This window comes from Coenobita brevimanus, chromosome 82, assembly GCF_032717465.1.
Source record: "Coenobita brevimanus isolate Jiangsu-jjx chromosome 82, ASM3271746v2, whole genome shotgun sequence".
NCBI classification, from domain to species: Eukaryota; Metazoa; Arthropoda; class Malacostraca; order Decapoda; family Coenobitidae; genus Coenobita; species Coenobita brevimanus.
In genome coordinates, this window is record NC_137035.1 from 8,557,357 (window position 1) to 8,568,483 (window position 11,127).

The window sequence follows — 11,127 nt, forward strand, 5'->3', positions numbered from 1 at the left end:
TTCCTCTTCCTCTTCTTCCTCTTCTTATTCTTATTCTTCCTCTTCCTCTTCTTCCTCTTCTTATTCTTATTCTTCCTCTTCCTCTTCTTCCTCTTCTTATTCTTATTCTTCCTCTTCCTCTTCTTCCTCTTCTTATTCTTATTCTTCCTCTTCTTATTCCTCTTCTTGCTCTTCCTTTTCCTTTTCTTCTTGCTCTTCTGTTTCCTCTTCTTCTTCCTCCTCTTCGTTTTTTTTATATTTCTCTTCTTTCTCTTCTTCCACTCACTCACTCTTCTTCTTCTTCTTCTTCTTCTTCTTCTTCTTCTTTTTATTATTATTATTATTGTTATTATTATTATTATTCTCTTTCATCCTTTTCCTCTTCTTCCTTATTCCTTTTCTTTTTCTTTTTTCTCTTCATCTTCTTCTTCCTCCTCTCCTTTTTTCTCCTCCATTTCCTCCTCCTCTTCTTTCTTCTTCTTCTTCTTCTTCTTCTTCCTCCTCCTCCTCCTCCTCCTCCTCCTCCTCCTCCTCCTCCTCCTCCTCCTCCTCCTCCTCCTTTTCTTCTTCTTCCTCTTCTTCATTCTCATCTTCCTGTTCTTCATTTTCTTCGTCCTTTCTTCTTCTTCTTCACCATGTTCTTTTTTTCTCTTCTTTTATTCTTCTTCCTCCTCCTCCTCCTCTCTTCCTCCTCCTCATCCTCTTATTCCTCCTCCTCTTCCTCATCTTCCTCTTCTTCCTCCTTCTCTTCCTCCTCCTCCTCCTCCTCCTCCTCTTCTTCTTCTTCTTCTTCTTCTTCTTCTTCTTCTTCTTCCTCCTACTCCTCCTCTTCCTCCTCCTTCTCATTTTTTTCTTTCTTTTTTCCTTCTTTCCGTTTTTCTGTACCAAGGGTTCGTAAATTAGGGGTAATAGGGCGAGGGGCAATGTGAACCTGGCAGGGTTGTATAAACAGATAAGGCCATAATCCCACAGTTGCTTCTTTGTTGTGTTGTTGGTTTTTGAGTTTATGTATTCCATGGCCAAATGCTTCTTGGCTTTTTTGTTTTGTTTATTTTTAAGAATGCGGTCAGGATTTTCATCATCAGGTGGTTATCATGCAACGTAAAACTGTCGTACAAAATCTCTTTTTATAAATCCCAACTCTTTGTAAGAAATTTCTTAATACTGCTGGCTTTCTTGCCATTACACACTGAAAGATTCCTCTAAGTCAAGGCGAATAAATCTAGAATCTAGAGTATTTTAAAATAATTCCAGATGGAGGAGGAAGGAAATTCCCTCCTTTGACAGTTATAAGGGTAAAGGAATCATCCAAAATTTTCTGGCAGATGTGAGGAATGACCACGAAGCGATTTGACACTTCCGTTCTACATTGTTACCAAATGTGAATTACCATGAGTTACCGCAGCCTGGCCGGGGGGGGGGGGGAGATAAAGGAATTTCTCACCTCACAGCTTCATCTTTGACCCATACCATTGTGGGTAAATGAATTTCTCACCTCACAGCTCCATCTTTGACCCATACTATCTATCTATCTATCTATTGCCAGACGCCTCAATCCCGTTTGGGGTGGCCACAAACAAATCGCCTCCACGTCGTCCTGTCCCCCGCCATTTCACTGCCCTGCTCCCAACTCACCCCCCCCCTCTCTCATATACCTCTCCACCCCATCCCTCCATCTCATCCTCGGCCTCCCCCTCCCTCTTCCCCCCTCCACCCATACCATTGTGGGTAAATGAATTTCTCACCTCACAGCTCCATCTTTCACCTTTACCATTGTGGGTAAATGAAAATCTCACCTCACAACTTCATTTTCACCTTTACCATTTCTGTCCTTCCATCTCATGCATACATTTTGAACCCACTCACGGGTCTCCTGTCTTCCCATATTTCCTATATCTATTCATGAGTATCGTATCTTTCTGTACTCCGTAGGTCAAAGCATGAGTCTCCACTAAACGTTTTGTTTACCCCACAGAGCGGGTTCATGTCAGCTGTTCAGTATTTGGTGATGTGGATAATCAGCGTCGTCTACTGTCAGGTGGTGGATCGACTCCTGGCCACAACCACCACCTTCATCATCTTCGCACGCAAGCTGTCCATGGTCATAGGTCAATGCAACTTGCCTCGTTCTTTTATTTATGTAACCAAAGGACAGTTTTATTCATCTTAGGAGAGACATCATGAGACCTAACCCAACCTTATCACACACTTAGGACCTCCTTTACCTTCGTATGCTACTTGCTCTTGGCTCTGTTTCATACTTGCACGATCATTTCCTGTTGTGTGACATGGTCTTGAGGGATGGAGCAAATATGAGATCCCTGAATATTTTCGTATATCCTGTTCTTTATGCAATACCAAATTATCGTTACGAGGTGTAAAGTATCAGGAGCTTTATGATGATGATAATGATCTATCTATCTATCTATTGCCAGACGCCTCAATCCCGTTTGGGGTGGCCACAAACAAATCGCCTCCAAGTCGCCCTGTCCCTCGCCATTTCACTGCCCTGCTCCCAACTCACACCCCCCTCTCTCATATACCTCTCCACCCCATCCCTCCATCTCATCCTCGGCCTCCGGCTCCCTCTTCCCTCCTCCATCTCACTCACATACACTCTCTTCGTCAGTCTTTCACCCTCCATCCTCTCCACATGGCCAAACCACCTCAGTGTGTTCCTCATAACGCTTCCTATCACATCCACATCCACACCACAACGCTCCTTTATATCCTTATTCGTCAGCCTGTCTCTCCATGTGACTCCACAGGCTCCTCTTAAATAACTCATTTCCACTGCTCTCACTCTTGACTTGTGTCCTTCCAACAACGTCCAAGCTTCACTTCCATACGTTAGAGTTGGTATCACAATACTGTTATGTAGTAACTTTTTCACTTCCATGCACACTTCCCTGTTTCTTATCACTGCTTTCAAGGAACCAGCAACCTTTCTTCCCTGCTGTACCCTTTCAAGCACTTCACCCTCCAAACCTCCATCCTTACTCATCACACTACCCAAGTACTTAAACGTACTCACATTTTTCAGTTCCTCACCATCCAACCTCGCTGTACATTCACTGACTTCACCCCTCTCAAAGACCATCACGTTACTCTTTCCTCAATTCACCTTTAGATTCCGTTTCTTACACACTCTTCCAAACTCATCCACCAAGCCTTGCAGCTCCCCTTCGTCTTCACTCAACAACACAGTATCATCTGCAAACAACAGTACAGGGAGTTTCCAAACACTATCCTCTCTCACCAGGGCCACTCCAACATCCACTACCCTACCGTGTACCTCTTTTATTACCCCATCCATGTACAGATTGAACAACCATGGAGACATGACACATCCCTGTTTCAACCCAACTTTCAAAGAGAAAAATTCACTTAGTTCACCATCCACACGCACTGCAGCCTTCGCACCATCGTACATACTCTTCACAGCATTCAACAACTTCCCATCTACTCCATATATTCTTTACACTTTCCACAATCCTTGTCTATCCACCCTGTCATATGCTTTCTCCAAATCCATGAAAGCCGCATACAACTTCTTTCCCTTCTCTAGAAACTTCTCCACTAAAGATCTAAGAATTAATATCTGATCTACACAACCTCTTCCCTTCCTAAAGCCTCCCTGTTCTTGTCCAACTAATTTCTCTGTTCTTTCTCTAACTCTGTCAATAAGTATCCTACCATACACTTTTCCTATTATGATGATGATGATAATAATAATAATAATAATAATAATATTATTATTATTATTATTATTATTATTATTATTATTATTATATTATTATTATTATTATTATTGTTATTATTATTAACATGATTGGTTATTATTATTATTATTATTATTATTATTATTAACATGATTGGTTTTGGTGGTGTTCAGAGAAGGAATGCAGTGCCAGGTAACGTGACACTCGAAGAGGTGGTGAACGCTGTGAAGCGGCTGAAAAATGGGAAAGCAGCTGGGGTTGACAAGGTGTATCCAGAGAAAGACAGGAATAAACTGCTTGTTGGAGATATGTAAGAAGGTTTGGATGAGTGAAACTGTGCTAGCAGAGTGGAAAAAGGCTGTGATTGTACCCCCGTACAAAAGTAAAGGTGAGCGAAGTGAGTACAGGAATTATCGTGGCATAAGTCTACTTAGTGTTGTAGGGAAGGTATATGGAAGAATTATTACAAAGTAAGAGAGATATCAGAAGTTCTTTTGAGTGATGAACAGGGTGGCTTTAGGAGTGGCAGAGGATGTGTGGATCAAATACAAATGGCAGAGAAGGCTTGTGAGAAGGACCATAAGGTGTTTATGGCATTTATAGATTTGGGAAATGCATATGACAAAGTAAGCAGAGAAGGACTGTGGAAGGTTTTGCGCATGTATGGTGTACATGGTAAGCTGCTAGGTGCCGTCAAGAGTTCTTATGATAGTAGCGAAGCATGTGTAAGGGGGGTAAATGGGCATCTATGTGATTGGTTCGTGGCCAATGTGGACATACGACAAGGTTGTGTGATGTTCCAGTGGTTGTTCAATATATATATGTATGGGGTGATAAGAGAAGTAAAAACACGAAAAATGGAGAGAGGGATGGCGTTGGTAATGGATGGTGTTGGGTGGAATATTTCAAATTTGTTGTATGCTGATGATGCAGTGCTACTTGCAAATACCAGACAAGAGCTCGGTGGACTGGTGCAGAATTTTATAGATGTCTGTGAGCGTCGTGCCTTAAGAGTTAATGTAAAAAAGAGGATAGTGATGGTTATTGAGAGAGAAGGTGACTCCCAGTGTGATGCTGCAGGGAATGGAGAGACTGGAATTGGTAAGAGAGTTCAAATACTGGGTACAGTGATAGAAAAGAGAGGAAAATGTGCAAAAGCTGTGGAAAGTAGAGTAACACAAGGAAAGAGAGTAGCTGGTCCTATGAAAGCCTTGACTAAAACAGAGACTTGATTGTTGCAGCTGCACGAGGATTACATGAAGAAATGTTAGTGCCATCTCTAGCATACGGATGTAAGATTATGGTGTGGTATGGAAATGAAAAGTCAAGAGTAAGAGCAGTGGAGATGGGATTACTGAGAAATTTATGTGGAATACAGAATAATGTGATGAGTGAAAGATGCTGAGTGAGGAAGTCTGTGGACACCAGAATCGAACAGAGTGTACTGAGATGATTTGGTTATGTGGAGAGAATGGATGACAATAGAGGCGTGAAAAAGGTATATCTGAATGAATTTGAAAAAGGAAGGGGGCGAGGTACGCCAAAAAAACGGTGGAGGTATATTGTGGATGAGTGTGTGTGCAAAAGAGGTATGAAAGTTGTTGAGGCTCAGGGACAGACAAGAGACCGTGCTGACTGGATGAATTTTGTGCGGAGAAGCGCATAATCAGAGATTTGGCACCCCTTTTTAACGTGACACTTTCGGATTGATTCTATCAGACAGGTATGTGTGAGCTACGGAACGTGGTGAAATTTTTTCTTCGTCTATCTGATGGAGCCAGGATTCCGTGGGCTTGAATGATGAGAGAACAGAAGCGTGGCCCTTTGAATTGGGCAAACTTAGGCTGTCTGGACGTTGCCACTCTTCACCCTGTCGTAGGGTGGGAAAGGAGGTCCGGATGATGATGATGATGATTATGATGATGATGATGATGATGATGATGATTGCCCTGCTGTTTGCTGATGATACAGTATTGTTGAGTGAAGATGAATGGGAGTTGCAAGGTTTGGTGAATGAATTTGGGACAGTGTGTAGGAGGAGGAAGCTGAAAGTTAATGTAAACAAAAGTAAAGTTATGGTGTTTGAGAGGAATGAAGTCACAGAGTGTGCAGTGAGGTTGGATGGTGAGGATATGGAGAATGTGAGTGCATTCAAGTACTTGGGTAGTGTGATGAGTAAGGATGGAACTTTGGGGGATGAAGTACGTGAAAGGGTACAGCAGGGAAGAAAGGTTGTTGGTACACTGAAAGCAGTGATGAGAAATAGGGAGGTGAGTATGGAAGTTAAGAAGTCACTGCATGATGGTATTGTGATCCCTACCCTGACGTATGGAAGCGAGGCGTGGACCTTGCAAGAGGGGAACAAGTCAAGAGTGAGAGCAGTGGAAATGAGTTACTTGAGAGGAGCATGTGGAGTGACGTGGAGGGACAGGTTGACGAATGAAGAAGTGAAGGAACGTTGTGGGGTAGATGTGGATGTGGTTGAAAAGATTTGGAGAAATACACTGAGGTGGTTTGGACATGTGGAGAGAATGGAGAATGAAAGACTGACTAAGAGGGTGTATGTAGGTGAGGTGGAGGGAGGGAGAGGGAGGGGTAGACCGAGGATGAGGTGGAGGGATGGAGTTGAGAGGTATATGAGGGAGGGGGGGGTGAGTTGGGGGGAGGGTAGTCGAATGGTGGGTGACAGAGTGACTTGGAGGCGTTTTGTCTACGGCCACCCTTTGCGGGATTAGGGCGTCGGGCTATAGATAGATAGATAGATAGCAAGAACACGGAGAGATGAGTCCAGAGTCTTTCCATGTCTCTTGTCCTTGCTGGATAGCTCCCTATAACTGGATATCTCGTAACTAGGCTGTGCTAAAGCAAAGCCTAGTTACGAGAGGGACTGAACTGTAAAGCTACACTATTTATTCAGGACTGTATGGGCCGATGGTTGGACTGATCGCTATATGCTTTGTTGACTGTGACACAATTCTAGCCATGATGGTGTTGTGCATAGCTGTGGGTCTCAATGGCGCTGCCTACTCTGGGTACATGTGTTCTCATCAGGACCTGGTGCCTAACTTCGCCTGGTCGCTTATGGGAGTGACCAATACTGCAGCCACTATTTCGGGCATGTTGGCACCGGCTATTACCGGCGCTATCATCAAAGACAATGAGAGTACTCCTGCTGCTACCACACCACTTTATACAGGATAAGACGGTTTAATGAAGACAGATAGGGATGATTATAAGGGTTTTGTTCTTACCTGTCAAAGATCTCTAATCTATTTCAGCTTAGTGTATGGGCAAGCATAGCTGGATTAGAAGGTTAGCTTGACTAGTAACCATGTATACTCATTCCTCGCTTGGCACTACAACAAAACTTGTCGAATTTCATGTAACCACGAAATAGCTTTCTAGTTCTGAGCATGGCCCTGTTCCACCACGTAAAAAAAAAAAAGAAATGGATGAAATTTAAACCCCAGACATATAAAGGGATCACTGAGCACAAGTTCACAATGATCCCTGCAGCAAACACTAAGTGCCTGGCACACGGTGTTCATCTCTGCGGCAGTGTACCTGGTGACTAATATCGGGTACCTGGTGTTCATGACGGCTGATGTGCAGCCTTGGAATATCATTGACATGACCCAGCACCAGTCACATCAAGGTCAGTGAACGCCTGTGGAAGATGTCAGTTATTTTAGGTTTGGTTAGGCTTGGTTCATTAAGTTCGGTCTGCATGGCATATCCCTTCTTGCTCTGATAAACTGTGGAACCCAGTGGTGGTTGTCGTTTGTTGTTCACAAACTTTATGTCATTCAGGTGAATGGTCGTTTGCCTTATATAATCGAACTGTGTAACCTACACTCTGGTCTTTATGCTCCTCCTTAGTGAAATGTTGCATGATAAGCTATACAGTACCCGTAGCGCTAAACCTACATATTTCCTAAATGTAATGATAAACCATTCAAGGGTAACCTAACACACCTAACCTGACCATGAGGTGATATAAGCATGACGTAATCTCCGAAGGAATATACGAACCTTACAGTATATGAGGAAATAAACGATATGGCGAGTAACATTAGTTCAAAAAGGTCTAGGTCATAGTTTATGTCAGTATACACGGTCATTTTGGCCATTAAGTCGGATTTGAGAGGTTCATTGTGGAAGAATATCGCCACTATCTCTCTGCAGTAGACTTATCTATCTATCTATCTACATACCTAGGCTGCTTCCCCCAAGGAAAGGGAGGTAGCCGAGACAGGACGACACACTCCCCATTTACTCATCCATTCAAACACATTCATTCGCATCTTAGCCCCAAAGGGGAGTACGGACAGATCCTCACCACACCACACCGCACAAGGGTCAACTGAGCAATGCAATCACTGACATCCGCAGCAGGGCACAACAGCAGAACTGGTTTACCCCTGCCACATCATAACAGACCCATCCCCTTACCCGCACCTGACCTGACTAGCTGATCAGACCAAATGCGGGAGAATATCCCCTCAGGGCTGCGTCATCACTTATTCATTCACAATTTCTCTCCATTTATTTCTGTCACGCACAGCCACTCTTCTTTGCTCAACAGACATCCCTCTCGCATCCAACGCTTTCTTCACACTGTCCATCCATCCTATTCGTGGTCTTCCTCTCAGCCTTACACCTCACATCAGATCTAGTTATCTTTTTCACCAATCGCTCATTATCCATTCTCTCCATATGCCCAAACCATCGCAACACCCTCTGCTCAACTCTACCAGCCATCTCCCGAACAACTCCAGTTCTTCGCACTTCATCATTTCGCACCCGATCCATAGGCGTCACTCCACACATACTCCTCAGACACCTCATCTCCATTACATTCAAGCTTTTCCTTTCTGCTACACCCAAATTCCATGTTTCAGCCCCATATAACGCAGTCGGTATCACAACATCCTCATACAGCCTTCTCTTTACATCCAATCTAAGCGAACGACATTTAAACACTTTTTTCATTCCTTCCAGCACCTTTCCTACTTCATTTATTCTAAACTTCACTTCTGCATCTATTCTTCCATCCACAGCAACATGTGACCCTAGATATTTAAAACAATCTACCTCCTCAAGCAACTCACCATTCAAAACTATATTCATCCCCCTACCATCTATCATAGCATGAGAATATAACAGACTTGGCTGAATTATCTGTTCCAGAAGCGTTAGGACAGCCACATAACTTGACAGCCAGGTTAAGTTGGTTAAAGGGTTCTTTCTAAACGTAAGGGTATAACACATGAGGACAAGTACCTGCCTCAGTAAGGTACGGCTACAGTAAAATGGTTTCACGGGGAAGTTAGGTCAGTAAAGTCAGGTTTCCTTCACAAAGTAAGAAACTAACTATGGGGGGAATATCTGCCTCAGCATGGTTACCTCATAGTTACCTCAGTTCACGGTCAGTTTAGGCCCATTTGGTTGAGGGTGAATGTTTCATTGTAAACGGAAATCTCTACTGCTCCCTTCAAGACCTTTCTTACAATGAGAAAAATGATGAAATAGGAGGAAGTGCCTGTTTTGACTCTCTCATAATTAGAGTACTTCTTCAATCCGATTGCAACTAATCTCAAACGACTTACTAATCTATGTCAAATGAGCCTGGCAGTTGCAGGATTACATCACAGTTACGTATGGTCCGCGGACGCTTTCAGGATTATAAGGGGGCACGATGGCTGAGTGGTAGAGCATCAAGCTCGTAATCGGGGGATTGCGAGTTCGAGCCTAGCCCGGGACTGCCGTGCCGGGAGTGGTAGCGCGCTCCTGTAACCTAGCGGGGCTATATGATCCAATACAGGGTCTAGCTCGGGGGAACGCCATTTCTCCCATTTCAGGATTATAGGAATAACCTGAATTACATCATCTGCTGTTTATCAGAATCAAATAAAAGAGAAAACGCGACCTTGAGAAGGTTAATAATAATACATTAATTCAATCGGGCTCGTATGATACCGTAAACTATATAAAAGTTTGCTGGAGTTGGCTGGAATAGCATACTAGAGTTATCTGTGCATCAGCTTATGGGAAGGTATTTTACTGTGGGGCGGAAGAAGTATGTCCTGAAAACCACGCAAAGTTGTTCTGATCTCATAATAATTACTACAACATATGCAAAGTACACGAATATACAGGCATAAATAAATAAAGCATAAAATATGTTTAAATTTTTATTCACATGAACTCTGACAATATATAATGTATATGTAATAAGACAAGCCAAAAACAAATCAGTTTACTTTTTCACATCACAAAGAATACTTTCTTAATAAAGCAACGATTTGAATCATTGTAATCAATATTCCTTTAAAGGTACTGCTACACCATCACAAGGTTTCGCTCTTAAGTATCAGCTGTTGCCCTGGAAAACACATTCTTCCATTACTGCGGGGGCTGCCACATACAGCTTCATACAGCCGTGTGTCTGGTCTAAGAAATCGTTATATGAATTAAGCCAGGGGGTCATTCTCCAAAAAGCTTTGGAGATTTCGTGGCACCTCTTCCTTAGCCATTTTTTTCAGCACATTACTTGCTAAGATCATCTGGTATGCTATGGGTGCCAAGTACATCAATATCAAAGTGATTTAATTGGCGTAACGTTAAAGCCAATATCTGATATGCAATGAGTAGCTAAGGAAGAGATGTGATGAAGCTTCTCACGTTAGTCAGAATACAGTCTACAGTTACTTCACTTTAGGGCTGAATTAGATCCATTAGTCTGGGTTTGTGGTCTGACAAGATGTGGAGGCAATACTTTTCCCCGTTGGATTCAGTGTCTTATCCCGGTATGTTTTGGACATCTGACTGAGTGTTACGTCCCCCATTAGTCATAGCGAGACAGTCTGCAAGAGAGAGAGAGAGAGAGAGAGAGAGAGAGAGAAAATAGCAAAGTGTGACGTACATTAAAGCCTATTCTCTTGTTATGCCACAGAAAAGACAAAAAGGTATTGAGAGAAGTAGAGTATTTTTTGCTTCACAGGCGATGACCTTGAGTGCAATGACCTTTGTGATTCGCACCCTTTGTACCCAGTGACCTTTGTCCCAATGACCGTTGACCTTTGTGCTAATGACGACAGTCGAAATGTACCCAAAGTTTGAGTTACCCAAGCCCCAATCATGTACAGTGTCTCCCTCCCCCTCCCCATACCCAACCCATTCGTACCCGGAAGTGTGCTTTCGTGCAGGAATGTGTTGAATTAGTGAGGTTGTAATGCCACCAAGAAGTTTGAAAATGGGATAGTGGGTCATTGTCGTGTGAGAGATATTTTATTACGTTTGTCAATGCATCTTCCAAACCAAATGTTCGAATGTGGTACAATACGTAGTTTATATCACACACCCATGCAGTAAAGCACGGGCAATGTTAGGATACAATATGTAACTTATACTCCCAGACATAAGA

General features: G+C 43.0%; 1 pseudogene; it reads left to right on the forward strand.

Moving 5' to 3' along the window:
* The window catches only part of LOC145409679 (sialin-like), a 72,877-nt pseudogene extending 62,054 nt beyond the window's left edge, over positions 1-10,823 (forward strand).
* Positions 10,824-11,127: the final 304 nt, after the last annotated feature.